At 39.8% G+C, this 24,932-nt stretch overlaps 1 long non-coding RNA gene and 1 pseudogene across 1 annotated transcript; one reads left to right on the top strand and one right to left on the bottom strand.

Annotated features, from left to right (window-relative positions):
- Window positions 1-2,371: 2,371 nt before the first annotated feature.
- LOC106390606 lies at window positions 2,372-16,649 on the top strand (annotated as a pseudogene).
- On the bottom strand, window positions 16,620-24,663 carry LOC111205037. The gene is made up of 6 exons (XR_002657422.2): window positions 21,153-24,663; window positions 20,005-20,910; window positions 18,147-19,533; window positions 17,453-18,019; window positions 17,131-17,342; window positions 16,620-17,047 (listed from the first exon to the last, which is right to left on the bottom strand). It is a non-coding gene; the product is annotated as an uncharacterized LOC111205037 (long non-coding RNA).
- Between the last annotated feature and the right edge of the window lie 269 nt (window positions 24,664-24,932).

Below are 24,932 nucleotides of genomic sequence, written 5' to 3'. Positions count from 1 at the left end.
TAATAAAGACTATATGTCTAGATAATACTGGTGAATACATGTCCCAAGCGTTTAAATGATTATGGTATGTCCATGGGTGTAAATGTGGACAATTCTGTGATACATGTCCATACCAAGAACGGCTTGGCCGAAATATTTTAAAACGCAAATAGCTGATTGATAGACCATAACTTATGAGGTCAAAACTCACATTCACAACTTGGGCCACACGAAATTTACATGCACCTAAGTTAATACGCATCAGACCATTTAGTGAGCATATCCCCTATCACAATTATTAACGGGTCAAGAGCCAGACATACCCCATCATAAGATATTTGGATGTGCTATCTATGTACTAATTTCTCCACCACAGAGAACTAAGATGGGACCTCAAAAGGAGGATGGGGATATATGTTGGATATGATTCTCCCACAACAATAAAGTAATTTGAGCCAACTATGGATGATTATATTTGAGGCCAGGTACACGGATTATTTTAAGACCAGAAGGAGAAAAAAAAATAAAGCTGGTAAAAGAATGGTAAAAGAAATAGAATGGAATCAACCATCAATGTCTTGGCAGGATCCTCGGACTAAAGAATGTGAAATAGACGTCCAAAGATTATACATTTACAAAGCTAGTTAATCAAATGCCAGACACATTTGCTGACCCGAAAAAGAATGACTAAGTCATATATAAACCAGCTTGTAAAGCACCAACGAATTTGATGTCCAAGAAGAGACACAATCAAGTTGTTACAGAGTCTAGACAACGTATAAAACGTGGTAGACCAAATAGGTTCCAAAAGATAAGAATCCTCGGAAACAAAAGAAAGGTGCAGAGAATGATAATCCAAATCCAAATCCGAGGTTACTAAGGAAACCATCCCAGACATGGAGATAAGGCCGGCCGGCTCTAAGGTACAGGTACCAAACAATGTAGCTTGGGACGCCAAGCTGCAAAGTATTAAAGGTCCTGATAATAATGAATCTCAATCGATTATATCATGTCTGGAACATAATGGAACCAATAAGAAATGTCGACATAAGATGATTTATTTGCATACAAGGTAGCACTTGAATTTATGAATATAAGCGAGGATCATGAACCCACGTCAATATAAGAGTGCGCACTCGTAGAATATATTGTATTGAATGGAAACGTGGGGTTAAATAGTTTAAGGAAGAAATGCGTATTTGGCCATATGATTAAGACGCCATATGATGTTAAAACCAGTGGATATAAATGGGTCTTGTGAGGAATAGAAATCGTGAGATATAAAGCTGATGTTGCACAAGGATTCTCACAAAGACCACTAATAGATTATGAGGAGACATACTCCCATGTGGTGGATGCAACTACTTTTAGATTTCTCATAAGTCTGGCTATATAAGAGAAAAAATTAGACTTGCAGCAAGTTGATGTAGTGACTGCATATTTATATGGTCCACTGGATAATGAAAGTACTAGAGGGTATTGAGATGAAAGTACATCAAGTTCTCGAGAACAATATTGATAATCATCAACGTATATGATCTGAATATCCTAGGAACCTTTGGATACAATTTCCCAAACAGTTGAATATCTCAAGAAAGAATTTGAGATGAAAGATCTTGGAAAACAAAGTTTTGTTTGGGATTACAGCTTGAGTACATTAACAATGAAATCATTGTGCATCAAATATTATATACAGAAAAGGGTACTCAAGAGATTTAATATGGACCAGTCTCACCCATTATCTAGTACATGTGCGTGAGTTCACTTATTTTGGACACTGATCCATTCAGTCCAAAGGTGGACGATAAAGAAGTCCATTTAGTCCTGAGATGGACGATGCAGAAGTCTTGTTTTAGACACTGATCTGATTGGTCCATAAGAAGGACGATGAAGAAGCCTTTGATTTTGGTTTATTTTATACTAACCAGCCCAAAGAGGGGTTATTTGGTTTTGTTGATTTGTTTTCAGACATATTATGTTTTACACATGGTGGTACACGCATATCACAGCAACATCATCCAAGATTTCGTGTGTGTATTTGAGGTCGATGACTCAATATGTTCGATCAGATTGTGGCATGACCGATGGTAAAGAAGAACTAACTATCATGTTCGAGGACGAAGCATATTCTGCCCAAGATCTTCATCACCAACGGATTGCAGAAAATTGGAGAGGTCCAAGGGACCTTCAGTAATGTCCAAATCAGGGGGAATAATGTGTGTTGTACTCTTTTTCCTTCACCATGGTTTTGTCCCAATTGGATTTTCCTGGTAAAGTTTTAATGAGACAACATTAAAGCACATTACAAGCTCTAAATGGTTATGGCATCCAAGGGAGAGTGTTATGAACCAGATTGTGGATGGCTCATAACCAAGAGATTATGATTTGTAATCTTTCCATTTATTTATGAGTGTAATATACTATATAAGGAACCTCTATGTTATGAATAAAGATAGATTTTTCCATTACTTTTATAACACAAAGCATCTTTTAGTTTAATGGTATAAATGCTGGTGTTTATATCTCAATAATCGGGTTCGAACATGTCATACATGCGGTTGAACAACCCAAAGAGAGAGGACAATAAAAATAAGAAAAGTAAAAGAAGAGGAGAAAAAAAGAGGCAGCCATAGCCAAAGGGTTCGTGTCGGCTTCGACCAAACACTGGCGGTGTATGTATACACCTTTACTTACACGCTTTATTATCTCACATCTCCTGTTTTGACAACAATTCCACTTCTAGATCTTCACTTACCCTCAAATCAAAATCTTTTCATCTGGGTTTGTCTGAACCCTAGCTCACTTTGGTTTTGTCTAGATCGTTGATACTTGAAGATATTTGAAGTAAAGGTTCGATTTTTATTTGTTGGGTCTGCTTGTTGTTCAGTAAATGTTGAGAAAGGAGGATGCTTTCGAAGATCCATAGTCAGATTGGTTTTTTTTTTTTTTTTTTATTGTTTCTCGACCTTGATTTGATTCTGGGGGGTCAATCTAGATCAAGAATCGATACTTTGTTTCACATCCCAAATTAAACTATTTTCTTTGAAAATCGTTTACCCCTTTGCTTTCGTTGTGTCTTCCCGGAAAATTCTTACAGATTTGATTTATATCTAATAATTTTAGGTGCCATGATTTATAGCAGGGACGGATCCAGAAAATAATTTAATGTGTGGCACACTGTATATTTATAAAATCTTATCAGAATATATATATATATATATATATATATATATATATATTTATTTATTTATTAAAACTTTAATTAAATATTAATAAATTAAATTACTCTAAAAATTATAATTTTGTAAAGAATATTTTTGTAAAAAATCAATTTAAAAAACTTGAATCGATTAATAAGATAAACAGATTTTTATGTAAAATTCTTTTTATTGGTTATTTGAATATATATTAAAAAATAAAATTGATAAACTAAAACTTGAATAAAAATATATCTTTTTCAAGGAAGAAAAATAAATATTTTCGATTAGATAGCAAAAAAACAAAGAAGAAAAAGAAATTTATTTTATAAAAAGGTCAAATCTCCAAAATAGCACATTTCTAAGTTTATATCACAAAAATAGCACTCAAAAACTAAAATGACCAAAATAGCACCTTTCTAAGTTTATCCTTTGAAAATTTTAATTTTTTTATTTTTCAAAATTTGAAATCTTATCCCCAAAACCTCATTTTTCAACTCTAAACCCTAAACCCTAAACTCTAAACCCTAAACTCTAAACCATAAACCCTAAACTCTAAACCCTAAACCCTAAACTCTAAATCCTAAACCCTAAACCCTAAAATCTAAACCCTAAATCCTAAACCCTAAACTCTAAACCCTAAACCCTAAACCCTAAATCCTAAACCCCACCCTTTAACTCTAAACCCTAAGTTTGTGACTTTTGATAAAACATTAAGTGCTATTTTTGTGACTTTTGACCTTGAGTGCTAGTTTGGGAACATAAACTTGATTTAGTGCTATTTTTGTCTTTTTCTCTTATAAAAATGTGACTAAATATAATAAAGTAAACAAAAATTTGAAGAAGAAAATGCTCAGGTAAACTCGAACATGAGTTGCATGTGGCACCTTTCAGCCGTCTAACCATCAGAGCTTACACTATCTATTTTTATCCTCTTTTGTAGTAGAGATTTAATATGTGGCACGTGCCACACCCCCCCCCCCCCCCCCCCCCCCCCCCCCCCCGAAAAGGTGGATCCGCCCCTGATTTATAGTAGTATAGTGAAGTTAACGTTGTCTTGCAAAGTATGAAGTTAAGTACTGAGATGTTTTCTTGTCTTGCTTTTGCTTCTTTCTTTTACCCCTTTGTTTGAGAGTTTCTCTTCAAATTGGGTAATGAAATTTGAGGATCCGAGTCTTGTGGTGGGTGTGTGTTTTAGACAGAATATAGAGTAAAAAAGTTGCATAAATGGCCCACATTTTTGTCTGTAAATTTAAAGATAGGGTTTAAATGTTGATACATCATGACATCCATCAGAATTTTGTTTGTCTAAATTAGATGAGGATAGGTGAAAGGACCCGACCCATTTTTTTCGTAACATCAGTACGAGTCTGGCTCGACTTCCTCGATCAGACTTGGGCCGTTTTTCATATTTTTCCTTACTTAGAATTATTTCAGAGTTTTAGTTCTTTTTCAGACAGTCAAGTAAAGCATAATACGATTTGAATAGATAATCTGAGGTTCGAGTTAACAAGTCAGTTCGCTATAGGCTATTACATGTTAATCTCGTCCTATATCTACCCAAACCCACCATCCTTCCTTCCTGCCCTTGTCCCGCGTTCAAGCTATGTCTTTACCCTTTCGGGTCTGGTCCTGATCTGCATCCAAACAAGGAGGCATAAGCAAACAGTATGCTTAGTGAGAGCGGTCATTCCGTCCCACTCAGCCAAGTAAAGCAATCGAGTCAATCAGTCAATAAACGGACATGTTTATCATCAGTCAGTTACTTAGCCGACCCAATCGTTCCAAGTCAAAGCGCCATCAGATTCAGTCAAGCCCTAGCAGGCCAATACGGCTCTAGGCGCATGATCTGATCCAAATGCGTCGATGGAAGGAACCGACTGTTCGGACTAAGCCATAACTTAGCAGATAATTCGAATTAGATAAGCAATCAGTACATAGAACATTCCTATCAATCAGACTACGATTCAGTACGATAGGCTACGGTCACGCACTCACCTTTTTCTTAGAGTCGGTTTGTTCTGTTTGATTCGGTTTCTTCTGACACCTCTTGAGCGGTTTCCGTCGGATCTTCGAACGCTCAGACAGTCGGATTCACTCCATAGACGATCGTTCTTGACTCGGACTTGATCAATCCAGCCAAATATCGAAAATTCTCTCTTAATCGAACTTTTCTCTTTCTGAGTTTCTCTCTGGTTCTTTCTTTCTATTTCCCGTACAGAAATGGCGAAATAAGACAAAGGAGACGATTAAAATGGGCAGTTGGGCGGTTTAGGCCCGAGAAACTGCCAAGTTAACCATTCCCGCTTATTTTACTCGCGACTCTTAATCCGTAACCGCCACCCCGCGCTCCAAAGCGTTCCAGCGCGAGTTTTTCCCCTTTTCGGACTTTAACTGTTCCCGCCAGTTTTACTTAGACGAAACTTGAGCTAGAGCTGACTGATCCAGTCGACAACTCTAACCGCCTTGTCTGAATCAGACTGATACTACTGAATCAGCTCATCTCAGCTTAGCCGACAGTCTTAACTGTCTTGTCTGATTTCAGACAATCGCTGTCTAGCCGACCAGTTCAACCGTATTGTCCGAATCCAACAACACTTGTCCGGATCCGACCATCGCTGTCCGAAAATTTCGCTTTGCCTGGATTTTCATCGAGTTGCCCGAACATCCTGAGTTTCAACAAACCGAACGGCCTGTCCAATAACCCGAGCGTAAGATCGACTGATCGAGCTTTGTTTGGCTCAAAAACAGATCCGTTCCTAGCTTTAATCGGGTACATGGTTCCGCTCTAGTCGCTACTAATCAGGCGCCGATCCATGTTCTCCCATCCACCCACGGAAAATCCTTCGAACTCTGATCATCTCTTTCTAGCATCATCCAATCCATTCAGTACGTTCTCACAGTTCGGCCAGTCAGTCCTCAGATCATCCTAACATCGATCTTCGGAACACGGTCGCTACAAGTTCTCCCCCACTTGGCTCAGACTCGTCCTCGAGTCTTTCTTCTTGAATCTTCCATGAGTTTGTCAAACCACTTTGGAAATTCAGCTTTCATTCTCGCCTCTGGCTCCCAAGTCGTTTCTTCCTCTCCATCGCAGTCCCAAACGACTTGGATCATTTTGATATTCTTTCTGCCTTCAGGTTTGGTTTTTCTTCCAATGATCCGGACTGGTCGTCCCTCTACAGTAAGGTTCTCTCTCAAGTCAGATGGTGGTTCAGGAACCACGTTGTCTTGATTCCTTATGCATTTTCGCAGCAAAGATACATGGAACATGTTATGGAACTGAGCCATCGATGAGGGCAGCTCCAGTTTGTAGGAGACCTTTCCAATCCTTTCCAGGATCTTGTACGGCCCCATGTATCTTGGACTCAGCTTGACATTCTTTGAGGATCGGTCCTTGCCTTTGTAGGTGACGGTTTTGAGATATACCATGTCTCCTACTTCGAATTCAAGGTCTTTTCTGCGTCTGTCTGCATAACTCTTCTGTCTGTCCTGAGACTCTTTCATCTTCAGTTTCAAGACTCGGATTCTTTCAGTTGTCTCTTCTACAAAATCTCGGCCAAATATGCTGCGCTCCCCCACTTGGGTCCAGCATAACGGTGTCCTACACGGACGTCCGTACAATGCCTCGTAAGGCGACATTCCAATGCTTGCATGATAGCTGTTGTTGTAAGAAAACTCAGCCAGATGCAAGTACTGATCCCATTTGTCTCCCCAATCCAGAACACAAGATCGCAGTAAGTCTTCAAGTGTTCGGATTGTCCTCTCTGACTGTCCATCCGTTTGCGGATGATATGCTGTACTCATATGGACCTTGGTCCCCATCGACTTCTGCATAGCTCTCCAGAAGGCCGAATAAAACTTGGAGTCTCGGTCTGACACTATGCTTACCGGAACTCCATGAAGTCTGACGATCTGTTCCACGTACAACTTGGCTAGCACCGCTGCATTGTCTGTTTTGTTGATAGCCAAGAAGTGTGCAGACTTGGTCAATCTGTCCACGATCACCCAGATAGCGTCCTTGCCGTTCCTCATTGGCAAGCCAGTCACGAAGTCCATCGTGATCTTATCCCAAGGTCATTTTGGGATGGGTAAACTCTGAAGTAGTCCACTCGGGACTTGATTTTCTGCCTTCACCATTTGGCAGATTGGGCACCCAACTACCCATTTTGCAACATCACGCTTCATTCCAACCCAATGATAGTATCTCTTCAAGTCTCGGTACATCTTATTGGCTCCTGGATGTATCGAAAACTTTGACTGATGTGCCTCCTTTAGGATCTCATCCCGCAATCCTTTGTCGTTAGGAACACACACTCGGCCATTAACCAGAATCGTCCCATTGTTTGAAGTCTGATACTCTGTTTTCTCGTTCTTGGAAGCTTTAATCAGATCTTCATCCTTTTCCTGTGCAAGGCGAACTCGGGACAACAAGTCCGGCTGATCCGCTGCACCAAGACCCAACGGTTCCACTTCGTCAGTCAAGGCAGCTAGTCGTAAGGTTCCAACCATGTAAACTAGTTCCTCCATATCTTTCTCTGAAGCCGAAGCTACTCTCTTCCGGCTCAAGGCATCCGCGACCAGATTTGCCTTTCCCGGATGGTGGGCAATATCCAAGTCGTAATCCGCAACCAGTTCCATCCAACGCCTCTGTCTAAGGTTTAGCTCTGGTTGAGTAAAGATATACTTCAAGCTCTTATGGTCCGTGAAGACTTGGACCTTAGCACCATAGAGATAAGACCGCCATATCTTCAGGGCAAACACGACAGCAGCCATCTCTAAGTCGTGTGTTGGATAGTTCCCTTCGTGTTTCCTTAGCTGTCTAGACGCATACGCGATCACTTTGCCTTGCTGCATCAATACGCACCCAAGTCCAACTTTGGATGCATCTGTGTACACCACGTATGGCTCGTTGTCCATTGGAAGAGCCAATACTCGAGTAGTCGTCAACATCATCTTGAGTTTGCTGAAACTCACATCACAGCCTTCTGTCCACACGAACTGAACATCTTTCCCGGTCAACTTTGTCAACGGTTGAGCCATGCTGGCAAATCCCTTAACAAACCGTCGGTAGTATCCAGCCAGTCCGAGAAAGCTCCTGATCTCTGTTGCGTTCCTTGGTCTGGGCCAGTCCGCAATGGCCTTGATCTTCTCTTGGTCCACGGACACTCCCTTGTCCGAGACCACATGACCCAAGAAACCAATTTCTCTTTGCCAAAAGCTGCATTTGCTGAGCTTGGCGAACAACTTATGTTCCCGCATCTTATCCAAAACCATTCTCAGATGGTCCTTGTGCTCTTCCTGATTCTTTGAGTAGATCAAGATGTCGTCTATGAAGACTATAACGAATTCATCCAGGTAGTCTCTGAAAACGTTATTCATCATCTTCATAAAGGCTGCAGGGGCGTTGGTCAATCCGAAGGGCATGACCACAAACTCGTAGTGGCCGTATCTCGATCTGAAGGCTGTCTTACGGACATCCTCTTCAGCAATCGGAATCTGATGGTATCCCGAAGCTAAATCAATCTTGGAGAAACAAGTAGCACCTCGGAGTTGGTCCAATAACTCGTCAATCCTTGGAAGAGGGTACTTGTTCTTCACTGTGACTCTGTTAATCCCCCTGTAATCAATGCATAGCCTGAAGCTACCATCTTTCTTCTTCACGAACAGAACCGGTGCGCCCCAAGGTGAACTGCTTGGGCGCACAAACCCTTTCTCCATCAGTTCATCTAACTGTTTCTTAAGTTCTGCCATTTCAGCCGGAGCCATCTGGTATAGAGCTTTCGAGATTGGCTTTGTGCCCGGCTCAAGCTCAATCGTGAAAGGATCAGAACGGTCCAGTGGTAATCCTGTCAAGGATTCGAACACGTCATCATACTCCTTTACAATCGGAATCCCTTCCAACTCAGCATCAGTTCCGACTTCCACAGTTGTGATTGAAGCAAGATAAGCCTCACATCCTTTTTCCAGCATTCTTTCTGCTTGAAGTGCTGAAATGATCAGACTCCCATTTGTCGGCCTGACCCCTTGATAGACAAGCTTTCCATTGCCTATCTCAAACTGAACTCGGCCACGATGACAATCAAGATGTGCCTTGTATTTGCTCAGCCAATCCATTCCAAGGATCACATCGTATGATTTCACTAGGCAAACGACCAAGTCGGCTGGCATGTTCACTCCTCCGATCATCACATAGACGTTTCGGATTTTTCCTGAAGTGTACATGATCTGACCACCAGCTGCCCGAACCACTCTTACTTCTTCTTCTGGTTCTTTCTGAAATTCCCCAATTCCAATCATCTCGGGTTGCACAAAGCAGTGAGATGCACCGAAATCAAACAGAACATGGGTTGCCACTCCACCCATGACTAAGGTCCCTACATATTCACCCGGAACACTAAGGACCTACTCTACAAGCAAGCAATTTCACACAGAAATTCTTAAGGCAAAGGTGAGAGATAGGATGACTCACCAGTGATCGGACGAGACGTGCTTGGGTCCATCGACTCATCACCGATTGTGTACACCCGCGGCATGATGGCCTGTCTCTTTGCCGCCGGCTGAGGCCCATCACTCGGACGCTTCCCAGCAGATTGCGCGTCCTTCGGACACTGATTCTTGTAGTGCCCCGTTTCGCCGCAGTTGTAGCGCACACGTTCCCCAGCACCCTTGTTCTGGCTCTTCGGCCTTAGATCTTCCTCAGGGCAATCACGCACCTTGTGATCCATACTTCCGCAACGGTGACAAGCTCCCGTAGCAGCACGGCAGACACCAGAGTGCATCTTCCCGCAAGTCGAACATGCACTGCGACCTGTTGCATTCGGCTTGCTGGAAGAGCCAGCCTTCACCGGCTTTTGATTCTTTCCCGCATGCTTACCAGGATGGACATGCGCCACTGTGCCAAACACCTTGGCTTCCTCACTGATTCCAGCTTCCTGTTCCGCGGCCTTTTCCACCAGTTCGGCCACAGTATCATAGTTGCGGATCTTACAACGAGTTCGGAGATCAACCCTGAGTCCGCGCATGAATTTGCGGACCAAGGAGATTTCCGACTCAGCCTCACGCCCAGCATACTTCTTGAGGCTGTTGAATTCCGCTTCATACTCCCTTACAGTCATAGTTCCCTGTTCCAGTATGAGAAAAGCTCCCTCGAACTGATCAAATGCTTCCGGCGAAAAATACTTCCCACGGAATTCGGTCTTAAAGTTGGCCCACGTGCAATGCTCAGCACCAATCCGAGCCACTACACCTCGCCACCAGAGGTGCGCATCACCGTCCAAGTAGTGGACAGCAATGTCCTTCTTGTAAGCAAGAGGACAACGGATTGACTTAAAGTTCCGCCCTATCCTGTCAATCCATTGATCTGCTTCCTTTGGTTTGGAACCACCCGAAAAGAACTTTGTTCCCAGTTTCTGCATGTGGTCCATAACCTTGAGGTAAGACGGATTCCTAACAACGTGTGCCTCCTCTCCTGCAGGCACCACGTTCTCCACTTCCTCCGCAACAGGTGGAGCCACTGGAGGTGCCGCCGCAGCAGGCAATCTTGCCAAGACTTGCGCCAAGATAGCCAAAACGGCTTCCAATCCAACCGGAGCAGCAGCAGCTCCAGCAGCAGCACCAGCCGCTGCAGCATTGTTCAAATTCGCTGCATTCTTAGCAGCATTCCGAGCCTCTTCCGTACCAGCTTCATTCCTGGCCACGTTGCTCGCAGACCCCTCAGCGGTCTCATTCACAGTCCTTCTTGTGTTACGGTTACTTTTTGCCATCTGCAACAAGATCACAGGCAAGTTAGTCAAAACTAACTTGGGATCAGGACACGGAACACATAATTTACCGCGAGACGGCAGGCTTGGAAGGATGGTTTGCCCCAATAACCCACTATACTTAGATTGTCCTAGAACTCGACTCCGCTCTGATACCACTTGAAAGGACCCGACCCATTTTTTTTCGTAACATCAGTACGAGTCTGGCTCGACTTCCTCGATCAGACTTGGGCCGTTTTTCATATTTTTCCTTACTTAGAATTATTTCAGAGTTTTAGCTCTTTTTCAGACAGTCAAGTAAAGCATAATACGATTTGAATAGATAATATGAGGTTCGAGTTAACAAGTCAGTTCGCTATAGGCTATTACATGTTAATCTCGTCCTATATCTACCCAAACCCACCATCCTTCCTTCCTGGCCTTGTCCCGCGTTCAAGCTATGTCTTTACCCTTTCGGGTCTGGTCCTGATCTGCATCTAAACAAGGAGGCATAAGCAAACATTATGCTTAGTGAGAGCGGTCATTCCGTCCCACTCAGCCAAGTAAAGCAATCGAGTCAATCAGTCAATAAACGGACATGCTTATCATCAGTCAGTTACTTAGCCGACCCAATCGTTTCAAGCCAAAGCGCCATCAGATTCAGTCAAGCCCTAGCAGGCCAATACGGCTCTAGGCGCATGATCTGATCCAGATGCGTCGATGGAAGGAACCGACTGTTCGGACTAAGCCAGAACTTAGCAGATAATTCGAATTAGACAAGCAATCAGTACATAGAACATTCCTATCAATCAGACTACGTTTCAGTACGATAGGCTACGGTCACGCACTCACCTTTTTCTTAGAGTCGGTTTGTTCTGTTTGATTCGGTTTCTTCTGACACCTCTTGAGCGGTTTCCGTCGGATCTTCGAACGCTCAGACAGTCGGATTCACCCCACAGACGATCGTTCTTGACTCAGACTTGATCAATCCAGCCAAATATCGAAAATTCTCTCTTAATCGGACTTTTTTCTTTCTGAGTTTCTCTCTGGTTCTTTCTTTCTGTTTCCCGTACAGAAATGGCGAAATAAGACAAAGGAGACGATTAAAATGGGCAGTTGGGCGGTTTAGGCCCGAGAAACTGCCAAGTTAACCATCCCCGCTTATTTTACTCGCGGCTCTTAATCCGTAACCGCCACCCCGCGCTCCAAAGCGTTCCAGCGCGAGTTTTTCCCCTTTTCGGACTTTAACTGTTCCCGCCAGTTTTACTTAGACGAAACTCGAGCTAGAGCTGACTGATCCAGTCGACAACTCTAACCGCCTTGTCCGAATCAGACTGATACTACTGAATCAGCTCATCTCAGCTTAGCCGACAGTCTTAACTGTCTTGTCTGATTTCAGACAATCGCTGTCTAGCCGACCAGTTCAACCGTATTGTCCAAATCCAACAACACTTGTCCGGATCCGACCATCGCTGTCCGAAAATTCCGCTTTGCCTGGATTTTCATCGAGTTGCCCGAAAATCCTGAGTTTCAACAAACCGAACGGCCTGTCCAATAACCCGAGCGTAAGACCGACTGATGGAGCTTTGTTTGGCTCAAAAACAGATCCGTTCCTAGCTTTAATCGGGTACATGGTTCCGCTCTAGTCGCTACTAATCAGGCGCCGATCCAAGTTCTCCCATCCACCCACGGAAAGTCCTTCGAACTCTGATCAGCTCTTTCTAGCATCATCCAATCCATTCAGTACGTTCTCACAGTTCGGCCAGTCAGTCCTCAGATCATCCTAACATCGATCTTCGGAACACGGTCGCTACAATAGGCCCATCTTCGTCCTCATTCAGAAAGACATATCGATCTTATACTTCACTTCTTTCTTTTTCTTTTCTCAGGTGAACTTATATAAATTAAATGGATCCTCAATTGGCAGCTAGAAATCATTCATCTGGAAAACCTGGAGGTTTGTGGAATATTTTTGTTTAGACCATTTTGTCAAGGGTGTTTGCTCTTTTCTGAGTCTGAATTGACTGTACTATGGAGATAGCTTATTTATATAATTGCACCTCTTGCTTTGTTTTTGAGATACACAAACAGTTATTTGCTTTTTGTGTTGACGCCATTCCATTGGTTTGTAGGGGCGTTAAGTGATGCTTTAGTTAGGGAACTATGGCATGCTTGTGCTGGACCTCTTGTAACCCTACCTCGTGAAGGGGAACGAGTTTATTATTTCCCTGAAGGTCACATGGAACAGGTATTTTGGTTATTGGTCTGAATCACTTGACATTGTCATGTACTGTATGTTAATTGGACTATTCTTACTCTATATTTTATATGAACACTTCAAATTATCTTGTGGATGCGTTCTAGCTTAAAATAAAATCACAAAGTATGTATTGTTGTATAGAAGAGATGAAATGTAGTGCCTGTTTTGATTTCACATGATCATTTGATCATCTTATCTTATTATCACATTTATGCATTTAATTGATCACTGCCTATGCAGCTCGAGGCATCAATGCATCAAGGTTTGGAGCAACAAATGCCTTCTTTTAATCTCCCATCTAAGATTCTCTGTAAAGTGATCAATATCCAGCGCAGGGTAGGCTGAAATCCATTCTATATTGATAGAGTTTTACTTACCTTTATTCATGAAATGGGTTGGCTAATAATTTTGAGTCGTCTTGTTTCACTTTGCAAGCGCAGGCAGAGTCCGAGACTGACGAAGTATATGCGCAAATAACCTTATTGCCAGAAGCAGATGTAAGTTTATTATAAGCATAAGAATATTGGTTTGCTGTAACTGTTTTGTATTTACTTTTGTGTTCTTGATTACATGGTGTTTGATCATCAGCAAAGTGAACCTATGAGCCCGGATGCCCCTGTTGAAGAACCTGAAAAGTGCACAGTACATTCATTTTGCAAGACACTAACTGCTTCGGACACAAGCACACATGGTGGATTTTCTGTGCTTCGGAGACACGCAGATGAGTGTCTTCCACCCTTGGTCAGAGTTGCTTCCATTGTTCCTTTTGCTTTCTGGAAACCACACCACCTGCTTTTTATTTTCTTTCTCTCTCTAATACGTTGCTTATTATTTAGGATATGTCCCAACAACCACCATGGCAAGAACTGGTTGCAACTGATTTGCACAATAATGAATGGCATTTTAGGCACATTTTCCGAGGTTAATATACTTGTTATCTTATTATTTGATGATTTTTAAAGCTCAATATTATTGTTCTACGACTAGTAAATATCATGAGGTTGTGAATACCAGGTCAACCAAGGCGCCATTTGCTAACAACTGGGTGGAGTGTTTTCGTTAGCTCGAAGAAACTAGTTGCTGGTGATGCTTTCATATTCTTAAGGCAAGTTCCTTATCATTTTATCTATCTAAATATTAACTGTCTTTAAGAATCTGAGCATGTGACATAGTATTGTCCTTCAGGGGTGAGAATGAAGAGCTCCGAGTTGGTGTTAGGCGGCACATGAGACAACAGACTAATATCCCATCCTCAGTCATTTCAAGTCATAGCATGCATATTGGGGTCCTTGCAACCGCCGCTCATGCCATTACAACAGGAACAATATTTTCCGTCTTCTACAAGCCAAGGTTTTGCTTTTCTTACTTTATTTCAATCGAGTCGTTCTGATAACACTTTAGAGCCATGAAATGGTTCAAATCTCATCAGCCTACCGCATTGAATTGTCAGCTTTATATGGAAAACCTAACTTCTGCAATGCCTTTCAGTTACTGTTACTTGCAAATGCTTGATTATAATCATTTGGCTGTAAATCAAGGCTGACATATCTTCTATTATCAGGACAAGTAGGTCAGAGTTTATTGTGAGCGTCAACAGGTATCTCGAAGCTAAGAACCAGAAGCTGTCTGTAGGCATGCGTTTCAAGATGAGGTTTGAGGGTGAAGAAGCTCCCGAGAAAAGGTATCACATCTAACTAGCTTGTTCTCTTTTTGCTGATAAAGCAAATATAACTCCCAGTTTATTTTTCTGTGTGTTTTAATAATGCAGGTTCAGTGGCACAATAGTTGGTGTTCAGGAAAACAAGTCTTCGGTCTGGCATGATTCTGAATGGAGATCGCTGAAGGTTAGCTATACAGTTATACTCTGCAGTGGAGCAAGTTGTGAATTTATCTCTTTATCCGAGTGATTCTGGTGATGCATCTTCTTAATATGCTTGTTGCCAAACTGATAATGCTTCAGGTTCAATGGGACGAGTCTTCGTCTGTATTTCGTCCTGAAAGAGTTTCACCATGGGAACTTGAGCCCATAGTTGCAAATAGTATGCGTTCTTCACATCCTCCTCCACAAAGAAACAAACGACCGAGACCTCCTGGTTTGCCTTCACCAACCACTGCTCCATCTACTCCTGGTATTCTGTTTTTTTTTTCTCCTTTGTACTGTTCTTACTTGTGGCAGCTCCACCTCGTTTTATTGATGCTCTCTTCAGTTACTGCAGATGGTCTGTGGAAATCCCCGGCAGTCAATCCCTCCTCGGTGCCGTTGTTCTCTCCTTCTGCAAATGGTGGGAACAAATCATTTGGAGTATCCATTGGATCAGCCTTTTGGCCCACACATGCGGATAGTGCAGCTGAATCCTTTGCTTCAGCTGTTAACAACGAGTCTCCTACTTAAAAGAAGCAAACCAATGGAAATGTCTGCAGGCTTTTTGGGTTTGAGCTAGTTGAAAATGTTAATGTGGACGAATGTTTCTCTGCTGCCTCTGTGTCCGGTGCTGTCGCTGTAGATCAACCTGTCCCATCCCATGAGTTTGACTCCGGTCGGCAATCTGAGCCATTAAATGTCAACCAATCTAACATTCCTTCGGGTAGTGGTGATCCTGAGAAATCCTCTCCGAGGTCTCCTCAAAAATCGCAAATTAGACCGATACGCAGCTGCACAAAGGTGATTAATTAGCCTTGTGGATTGTTCGCTCTATCAAAATTGAACGGAATCTTGACCGTGACTGTGACTTGCTTTGGCTATTTTATCTAGGTTCACATGCAAGGAAGTGCAGTAGGCAGAGCGGTTGATTTGACAAGGTCAGAGTGTTATGAAGACTTGTTCAGGAAGCTGGAAGAGATGTTCGACATTAAGGGTGAACTCTTAGAATCTACCAAAAAATGGCAAGTTGTTTACACCGATGATGAAGATGACATGATGATGGTGGGTGATGATCCCTGGAAGTAAGTGCCTTTGTGGTCTGAAAGTCGAATTTTTTTTTTTTTGTCTCAAGAGAGCTGCATCTGTGAAAGAAACACAGCTTTGCTTAACAGTGTAGAGCAGCATCTACTTTTTCCTATTGAAAATCCTTTTGGTCTTCTATTTTGTGATGCAGCGAGTTCTGTGGAATGGTGAGAAAGATATTTATCTACACACCTGAGGAAGTGAAGAAACTTTCACCCAAGAACAAACTCACTGTTAATGTTAGGATGCAGTCCAAAACTGACGCAGAAGAAAACGGGAACACAGAGGGCAGGTCATCACTGTTTTAACGCCTAGGAAAAAAATGAAAGAAGCAGAAAGTATTGCAAGACAGTTGAGAAATGAGATGTCTGTGTATAGCACCGAAGTTTTATTGTCTTCAGGTCTTATGAAGTCACCTAGTGGTAAGCGTTTTTGGGTATTGAGTAGCTTTGTAAAGAAAGTATCTTTTGGTCTACATCACAACCAACGGCCATAAATAAAATTATGAAATAAAAAAAATTTCCTCATGCTTTTTATCGTTCTTAATACATGTCAAAAAATCTTAAGACAAATGAAAGACTGTACAAACAAAACTCTTGGCTTCATTTGTTTTATTACTTTTGCCGGAAATAAACAAAATGGCATCACAAGTTGACAGATGCTGCAAATATAATGCTCCTCTTGATCTTGGAAACTGCTTCTTCTAGTTTAGCCTCAAGCTGTGTTTCACCTATGGATTTTTTGCAACTACTATAAGCTGTTGTAGAACTTCCTCCATTCTCCTTATCGCTCTGATCATGCTCCCTTCGAAAACACAAGCAATCTCCATGATCTCATAAAACTTGGAGCCTTTAGCCCACGCATAAACCGCCTCCATTATATCCGGTCTGAATGAGTGGACAAAACTCTCGAGGTCGATATCGATCTGTCACAAAAGACAAAAGTTATGGACCCAAATCTTCAAATAGTCAGGTTTTCTTGCACTCAAGCTGAAGTTCAGCAACACACCTGGTTGTGTCTTGTAACTGTATGAAGAATAAGTCGAGTTCTTCTCTGGGTTTAGCTGCGTCAGGTAGCCTCTCTCGCCAACTCCTCCACCTTCGCTTCCTTGAAGACACCACTGAACATAAGCTCCGTCAATGTCAATTCCTCTGCACTGCTAATTTCACAAGCAACCTTCCGCTTCAATTCCACAACATTGCACTGCTTAAACTCTTAATCTGTCCATGATAATAAATAAAAGAAGAATCATATCATCAAAGTTGAATCCGAGGAGGATAAGCCGCATTAAAATTTGTGTAAACATTATAACCGCAGCAGCCATGTTTACCTGAGATAAATATATTAGAGACCACAACGGGCTCACCACGTTGCTTAAATGGCACAAGCTTACTTTTCTTTTTGCCAGCCCCATCTCTGCTGACCATACATCTAGTCAGTACATCTACGGTGTAGTTTGCATCCTCTGGTCTTCTATTATCATCATTTGGAAGAATCGCTCATTCAAGCTTGAATCATCACTGTTTAAAGGGATTAATAACATTTAAATAAAAAGGTGGTTCTCAAAACTCTAACCTGTAGAAGCCAGAAAACCGGATTGACATAAATGATATAATAAAAACGAAGTTAAGAAAATAGACGATTCTAAAGACATTGGGCACATAGGTAACTCTTCGTAGCCCAAAGACAACACATGATAAACCAACCTACCATTGCATCACCAAAAATAGTTTTTCCTAAAAAGTGAGATCCAAATTCTCATGTACTCTTCTCCACTGACGCATTGTGTATTAGGCACCTAGCAACCCTCCTAACACTTTTATAGGCAATGGTAAACCTTCACAATGTTTGATCATCTCCTTACATATCTCTCCCATTTCTTTATCAGCACTAAACTCTGTATATCATAATGGGTAATAATAATTAATTTCACTTTTATATTTGAATTTTAGGTACTTTGCAAACAAACACAAGAAAAGTTTGCTTTGAGTATTAGATATATTCCATGAATCTTTAAAGCTTACCGTCTACTTCATTCTTAGGAAATGCAATCTTTTGAGAAAGTTTCCAACTTTCTTCATGAGTAAAGCCTTGTGGTTTAAAGGTCACGTATGTTGGATCTGCTCGTATTGCCACATCCTCATTACGAGAAGTAAGTATTACTTTCTGATCTGGATTATATTTATTTACTACATTATATTCTTAGAAAAAAGGAACACAACGATAGATTTATATTTCTTTAACCAAATAGTGAATATCAGTAAAGAACAGTCTAATATATTCATCATAAAACATCACCTTTTTTCTGTGGAAAAATTGGCTTTATTGTCCGGAACATCATGGCCCAATGGTAAGGACGGGCTCCTTCATGCACCAGGTTGTGAGTTCGAAACCTGCTGGAAGGAACTATTTCATGATGTCTCTGGACACCACACGGATATGGACTCATGCTTTAGGGCTCATTTGCATACCCGGAGAGAGGGTCTATCCGTAGGTTGCACCTCCACTTGGAGATTAGTCTGGGTCCTTCCATAGGTCTGAGATACCCCCATTTTAATAAAAAAAAATGGCTTTATTCTATCCCAATCTTCTTCTTTCCATATATCATCATGGACAATCAGATAATTTTGTGTTTCCATCAGTCCAAAGAGTTTGTTTTGGATTTCATCTTCTGTAATCTCCTCATAATTTGGTTGAAGATTCCGCAAGATCGTCCGCCACACATCTTTTCGTGTAAACTGTTGTGAAACACATACCCATGCAAGCCCTTCAAAATGATTTTTCACTGTCTCATGATTAAAAACTTGTCTAGCAATAGTGGTTTTACCGATACCACCCATCCTAGTTATAGAAATCACTCTAATGCAATCTTCCTCCACCAAATAGTGAACCAAAGTTTTAACATTTTTCTCCAAACCAACAAGATTGTTTTCATTGTCATTAGAAAACGTTTTCTGCATCTCCCTTCTTTCTTGTAAAGGCTGTGAATAGCCGTCACCAGAAATGCTTTGTTGCAAGCCAAAACTCTGCATACTGAGTATCACTTTGGAGATCCTCTTACTCGAGCCTCTTATCTCTGTAGCATGTTCCATACAATCTACTATGCTAAAAGCAAGCCTTCTCATATGCTTCCTGATCCCACTTGCTTTCCCAAGTTCTTTCATAAGAAAGGTTTCAATTATATCTTATGCATCATAAACGATTTATTTGATCTCTTCCAAACAATTTCTCACCATTGCATTTGTATGCTTCTCGGCATCAGCATCTTTCAAAAAGCACCTTAACATATTTATGTCACTTTTTAATTCAGTGAATTGCTCATCAACTCCCTTTAATCGCTCAGATTCCCGGACAATAAGGTCCCAAAGCTTCTCAACTCCAAATAACAAAAGTGTCTCAGCCGTAAGTTTCCTGCCCAAGAAGTACACAACAATAGGAGTTAAGATTTCAAAGATGAATAGGGGTCTTGCTCATAAGGAAGCAGCATCAACAGTAAACAAAAGAAAAGAAAAACAGAAACCACAAAATGGAAACTTCCATTTGCTTATCTTTATCTGAAATTCAAGCTTAAAAGCTAGAGACAACAAATTTGCTAAGTTTGATTTGATAGAATCAGAAACACTACATTTCATCTATACCAATATAATTTTTTTTGTTGCATTCATGTTTCTTTTCTAACATTACAGAACTGGTTCGTTTGCTCTTTTATATAATTAGAAGAAACCTATTAATTCCTGGGGTTTCGATTAGGCGATTCAACTATATTAGTCCACACAGATAATCGTCCGTACGTAAATTCTGATTGCATATCAACAGAAAATAAAGAGAAATGACAGAAAGAAGAAACAAAGAAGCAGATAGTAAGGATAATAAAGAACATACAAAATTACAAACTGAGTCTTCTCTCTCCGAACCAAACTTTTAGGTCGTCGCCCTCTTGAAGAAAGGATATAAAATTTCTTAGCAATGAACATCAGCTTAGTGAATATACTCAAATAATAAACTAAAATAAAATTATTCTACACAATAACAATAAACAAACATAAATGGTGCACCATACATACACGTTATCCATTTTTGTCAACTCAGATAAATTTTTCCACAAATTTTTTTCTTTCGTTGACCTATACAATATATAAATGCTTTCATTAAGAGAGAGTAAATATTTTTACCTGATGTTAAAATGTAAATCTGCTAGATTCAAGTCTGTCTAAAACCCTACCAGCTTTGGACATGTCACCCCAGATTAAACAATCTCACGTACAATTGAATACTTTTGACAGGAAAACTTAATTGTTGAATCCGTTATAGAAAAAAAATGAAAAAGACGTATAGTACTCTATTTAGTTTCTGGTTAAATTATTAATATTAACCTTTTTTAGCAAAACCGGCTAAATAGTTGATTACATAATGGGCCACTTTTTGAGTTTACATTGCACTAGGTGCCACTTTCCGCTTGCCCCATACATTCACGAAGACCAAGGCCGTTTGCGGTGGTGAGGAGATAAAAAGAAGGAGACTTTACGACGACAGAGTTGTGGTCGGGGGAGTTGTGGACGGGTGAGATGTGGATGGGAGAGTTATAGATGGGTGAGTTGTGGACGGGTGAATTGTGGACGAGTGTGGTGTGGACGGTGAGTTGTTGACCGGCAAGACATGTATGGGGAGTTGTGGACGTAATGTTGTGTGCCGTATTGGCTGACCATAGGGGAGTGTGATGGAGTGTCATCTTCTTCAATGGGTGTTTGAATCTGTGACACTCAAAGTTGTTGTCATAAAATTCTTGTCCTGTCATGGAATTGAAACGGTAATATGAGACTCAAAGACCGTAATTGAACAATCTAATTTAGAAAACTTGAAATAAAGGGCATAATGAAGATCTAAACAATCTAATGCTAAACACCATACCAAATCCCAAAATAAAAAAATCAGGGTTCAGAGATAATAATCAGGAACTGGACCTCAAATATCTAACAAGAACTTGCATCTCCAAAGGTGATGACTTTCATAGAGATAATCAAGAATCCTACCTCGCATGTCTTTAACGCTTCAAGTTGGTAACTTACAGAGAAAAACGACTATATAGCTTTAAAGAACAGGAGATATGAGAAGGTTGATGGAAATGTTAGTAAGAAAAAGAAATCTGGTGGGCCGTGAGGAATGAGAAAGGAGGTGGCTTTCTGGGAGGGATGAGTTCGAAGTCTCTGTAGCCTCTGAAATTTTTTTTTTGATCGATTAGGATTTTTGAACTGGTAAATTAAGAAGATAGAGGAGAGAGGGACCACGTGTTGTTTTGGTTACTCAACAAAGAAACTCGAAATTGGGAGATAGAGGAGAGAAGGAAGTGAAGTTGGTTCACCTCTAGTTAGAGGGCATTGATGTCTTTGATACACTATCATGTATTGTTCACGTGGAATGTGGCTTGCGGCGTAATACGAAAGTGAAAAAGTGACCGAGAGTGTAATTTTTTCAATTATTTTCTTATTGTCTATTGCCAACAAATTGTCTTTTTTTTTGTGGGGGAGGGGTTCATTCCACGATATTTGGGAGCGTGCGCATAATCAGGTCGTTCAACAACCTATCTCAAAAGCAGCTGACTAAACTTTGAGAAAAGTCATGATGCCCACGTCACGACCAATACCGTAGAAACGATGAAAAATTTACATCCCAAGACACATTTTCATTTCTTAATATCGCTAAGGAGCACATTTCACTTGAGACACACATTTGTCTTGTTGTTTGTCCTTTATACCATTTGTGGTCTCTTTCTCTCTCGTCACATCTTATTCGTCAAGTTATCTTCTTTTTTCTCTTTGAATAAAGAAAAGTTTTATGTTTTTGTTTAATGTTATTATTATTCATTCTTTCTTCTATCTTATTTGTTTTTTTCTCAAGTTTTAAAATATATAAAGCAAATATAATTTTACAATAAATAGTAATTTCTTTTTCTCTATATTTCAAGATCTATTTTCATATATATATTTTATATATTTTAACAATTATATAAAAATGCGTGGACATAAAAAATGTCGACAACAAACTGTGGACATCTCATTACATTCTTTGCATTTGTGTTTTTGTTCTTCTTCAATTTGTTATATTTCTCCATTTTCAACGACTCTATCTTCATCTTCATGGACAACTCAATGTTTCCGACACCATTTGTGTGGCTGCGAAGGTTTTTAAACTTTTTTTTTAATATATCAAATAAAAATACAAAAAACATAAACAAATAAAAATCAATGTTTGTAACATCAACTCACATAAACACGATCAATCACTTGCTAAGAACCTGTAAGACACCCAACTCCAGTTACCCCTATGTTATGCTTGCAGATCGCTTCCTCTTATTCTCGTAAACCATGAATCCATCAGAAAAATAGAATACTCGTCAATCTCAAGACATTGAAAAAGAAAACGAGTCGACCCGCGGTCGTCGTCACCAGAACTCCACGATCTATCATCACCGTCAGTCCACAAGATTCACAGATCTATTAGATCTCAGAGTTTGTCTTTTCTGAGATTGAGAATTAGTTGTGTTTGATTGGACATGTTCACAGGGTAAGTCTCCAGCGATGTACAGCAGATCGAAAGATGAAACCTTTAGCGAGGTGGAACATGAACTCAATGGTGGTGGTTGCGGCTGCAATGGTCCGATATTTTTAAGTCAAGAAAATTGGTGAGTTGATGAAAAATAGTATCCACATGAACTCGTGTCCACATTTATCCATCCACATCTTCCATGTCCACTATCTAATCCACATTTTTCATTTTCTAAAGAAAACTTAGATGAATGATTTACCTATATTTACCTACATCTTAATTGAAAACTTTTGTCTATAAAATATTTTTTGGTTCAAATTAAAAACAAATAATAAATATGTGAATTGTTAAAGAAAATGTAAAAATAGCTATCTGTGCATGTTCATTTAATCCATCTATGACCACATTTTTCCGTCCACATCTTTTATATCCATGCATTTTTATATAATTATTAAAATATATAAAATATATATATGGAAATGAATCTTAAAATAAAGAGAAAAAAAATTACAGTTTATTGTAACAATTATAATTGTTTTGTATATCTTAGTATTTGAAAAAAGTCAATAAAAACATTAGATGGAATAATAGTAATATAAATAGAAAACTACATAAACTCTACAAGTTGTAAAGTCAATTCAAAAAATGAGTCAAGGTTGTTCCCCCAACGAAACGAAACTCAATCTCATTTCTTTCAAGGGCTTTTTTGTCAAACTAACTAGTTGGACCCACCAGAAAGTGTGTCACATATGATATGTGTCTCTTTGTGTAAAAGAAAGACAAAATGTGTTCTAATATGTAATCAACTCATTTTATAACAACCAAAAGGTCCCTGAACTAGTCTAGCATGTCGACTTTAATAACCAATAAGAAACTTCATTAATATCAAGCACCAATCTCCTGACGCTCAGCGCAAACACGGATGGGCTTATACTACACCTGAACACGGAGGCGAATATCCAGAAATTACAGTATATATATATTCTGTTTAAATAAAAATATATTTTTTAAAACAATATTCTGTTTAAATATTCATATTGTGATTTGCTTTGATCTGAAATCTTTCAGTAATAAAATTTTTTCATATCCTGAATTTTGTTTTTAATATTTTGTGAGGTGTTCGATTTAATCAGTTGACAGAAAATTTTAATTTTACGAAAAATTTAATACAATTTTTTTTATTTATTTTTAAATGATAATAATTTCCATATATACCTTAAATTTGTGACAAAATATTAAATTTAACTCTCTTATATCAATTATATTGTTGTAATAATAATTTATAAAATATTTATAGAAGTTTTGTGTTAAACAATTTCTTTTAGCTATATTAAAAATAAAAAACATAATAATATATATTAATAAAATTAAATAAATCTATATTATAATAGTTGAGTTTTTGCTCACTTCTCAGCACGCCACGTCGCGTTTTGTGGACTCTACTTTTAAAAAGTGTGAAAAAGTGTCAAGTCCCTGGCTCGAACCCGGGTTATTGAGAAATAAACTTTAACATTTATACCACTAAGCTAAATGATACTTTGTACATTGATGGCCGAACCTAATATATATTTATAAAGGTCGGAAGCCCTCGCTTCTTCGGTTTCCTCTGAGGGCCGGGCCTACAAGTGTATTATGGGTTTCATTTTTAAATGAGATTCATCACGTTATATGAAAAAAGCTCAAGTTTGCAACAATTATAGTTTTTCCATATTGTAAACTGTTGTCGTTTAACATGAGTTTGAGTTCTTTTCATCATTGTCTCAAACAAGTCTGAGTTACAGAGTTGCGCCGTGTGTCTGTTCGTAATCTATTTTTTCACCGGTGAACTCTTCATGTCCCCATCTTAAATCGCTTGATCATAAATGTTTCTGATTTTTAGCCCCTCTATAAACCCTATATATATGATTTTCATCTTTGATGAACCCAATCTACATCTCCACAAAACTCACTGATTCCTCTTAGCTTTAACCATCTTCTAGAAAATGTTTGTCCTCTGCCTCTCCAGTTCCTCAAACCGGCGTCCATCACTCAACCTTCGAGTCTCTTTGTCTTGGTCGTAGTAGTCAGAGCATAGCCTCTGGCTTCCTCCGCTTCTGGGATATCCTGAACTTCAAGAAAGACAGGGAGTTTGTGGGAATCACGGTTCTATTCCTTAATGAAAAGGTAAGTTAATCTTCGATCAATCACACTTATTTAACATAATTGTTTTAATTGATTTCTTGATTCTTTGTTGAATAATATTATTTGCGGATTCCGTGATTCATGGG

Source organism: Brassica napus, chromosome C4 (assembly GCF_020379485.1).
Source record: "Brassica napus cultivar Da-Ae chromosome C4, Da-Ae, whole genome shotgun sequence".
Lineage (NCBI taxonomy): Eukaryota > Viridiplantae > Streptophyta > Magnoliopsida > Brassicales > Brassicaceae > Brassica > Brassica napus.
The sequence above is the reverse complement of the archived record's forward strand: the minus strand, read 5'-3'. Positions and strand labels throughout refer to the sequence as shown.